At 26.7% G+C, this 2,198-nt stretch overlaps 1 protein-coding gene across 1 annotated transcript in view; it reads left to right on the forward strand.

The window, feature by feature from the left end:
• The window catches only part of LOC124420237 (gustatory receptor for sugar taste 64f-like), a 3,509-nt gene that overhangs the window by 534 nt on the left and 777 nt on the right, over positions 1–2,198 (forward strand). The window lies entirely within an intron of this gene.

Below are 2,198 nucleotides of genomic sequence, written 5' to 3' on the forward strand. Positions count from 1 at the left end.
TTCTAGTTCTGTTCTAGTTCTGTTCTAGTTCTGTTTTAGTTCTGTTCTAGTTCTGTTCTAGTTCTGTTCTAGTTCTGTTCTAGTTCTATTCTAGTTCTGTTCTAGTTCAGTTCTAGTTCATTTCTAGTTCAGTTTCATTTCTGTTCTTAGTTACAAAAAATCGCTTAAAATGTATAATATTTTCCTGATAAAATTAAAAGAACACTTACTTTTTCCCACTGCTTCACTAAAACCACCCTCGTATATAAAAGTGTCCTTTGTGGCTTTGCGAAATATTTCTGCAAAAGAAGAATTTAAGACAAAGAAAAAGCAAAAGAACAAAACCAAGCATACATAAAGTACATATAATCTAATTATTAGAAAAATCAAACATACTTGGTGGTTTGTCTAAAAAGCCTTCGCTATTAAGATAATGCTGGTGAAGAGGTCGGTTTTTAGGCTGGAAAAAATTCTCTGAATCATTAATTAAATGCACACGAAATGTAGATGCCACTGACATGTTAAAATGAAATTTCTTTAGTTTAAGTTCATCATTAGCCGAAATGCTTGAGATTTTTTTTTTTTTGATAATACAAACGAATAAGTAAATTGTATAGAATAAATAGTGTTAATTTAAAATAATATATTTTAATTATATTAATTAAGACAAATAAACATTATGCCTGAATTAGTTTTTAACAAACCTGTTGGTATTTGTGGTTAATGGCTGTTGATTTTTGTTGGTGTGTGTTTTATTTTTACGCAGTTTAGTTAAATTTTTATTAAATTTCTTGAAAATTTTCATTTTGTAATAAATTTAAGTTAAATTTTATTCTGCTTTTTAAAGTGTGCACTTTGCTGCGTTATTTTTGAAGTGATTTTTTTATTGGTTAAAACATTGGAAAATTTAGTTTTAAGGTCCTTTGTTTATTAGATTTCTACTTTTTACTGATGACTATAATTATTTATGAAAAAACAAAAACTAATATTACTAAAAAGGCAATACTGACACGAACCCTTTACGTTTGCAAATAAACAAATAATAGAGTAATTTGCAAAATATGAGGAGTGATTTGAAAGTGTAGTTAATTGTTCTAGAAATATCAAGGAAGTCAGATTAAAAGGAACATTTTTCTGAAATTTTATTAAAATTATATGGTTAAGTATGAAAAATAGAACAAATATTTATTATAATTTTTTAGTTTTATTTAAATAACTGTATATAAACAAATAAAATTGTTCATAAATGTAATAAGATTTAAACATTCGCATTTACTGCTCTTGCTTACAGTCACTAATTACACTATTTTTGTTGTATTGCAATAGGACCAGTTCATAAGTCAAAATGGTACCAGCCACCTAAAAAAACGGCAACAAAAGGAATAGAATATATATTAATATAGAAAAGGGACCAAATTAAAGTTAAAATATAAAGAAACTTCATAAGTTTCAATACACGGTTCCATCGAGTTGTATTGTTGTATGTTATAAATTTGTTTAATATTATTTCGAAAAAAACTATAATAAACAAAATAACGACATATAACGCTATAACAACAACTGTGAATAGGACGATTATTTTAATATTTAATAAACATAAAACTAAAAATAAGTTTATATAAAAATTTAGAGCTACTCACAGATAAAACCATGCTACGCGTCAAAGAAAACAATTTCAAACCGGTTAAAGCAATCAGATCGGCATTGACTTCTTCGGAAAATCGTTTGAGCTGGTAAAAAAACGGAAAAAAGAGAAATTAAAATATGAACACATAAAGTCGAAAAATCTAGGCTTCACAATATGAAGAGATTTAATAGAAATTATTATTCAAATTTATACAACATTTAATTAAAGTATCGAAATACAAAATTATCAAATTAACATATTTTTTTCTAAGTACATATAAATTTCTTGTTAAATTAACGTAATCAATTTTAACCAAATTTGTTACACCCACCTAAATCATTTAATATTAATGGCTTAAAAACAAGAAAAAAAATAATGCTTTTTAGAAGCAGTGAACATTAGGGGGGATTTTCATAACAAGAATGATACTATGTGTACTGGTAGCCAACTATGATAGGGCACTGTGCTATAGTTGCGCATGCAACTAGTTCTAGTTCAGTTCTATTTCAGTTCTAGTTCAGTTCTAGTTCAGTTCTAGTTCAGTTCTAGTTCAGTTCTAGTTCAGTTCTAGTTCAGTTCTAGTTCAGTTCTA

The sequence above is a fragment of the Lucilia cuprina genome, chromosome 5 (assembly GCF_022045245.1).
Source record: "Lucilia cuprina isolate Lc7/37 chromosome 5, ASM2204524v1, whole genome shotgun sequence".
Classification (NCBI taxonomy): domain Eukaryota; kingdom Metazoa; phylum Arthropoda; class Insecta; order Diptera; family Calliphoridae; genus Lucilia; species Lucilia cuprina.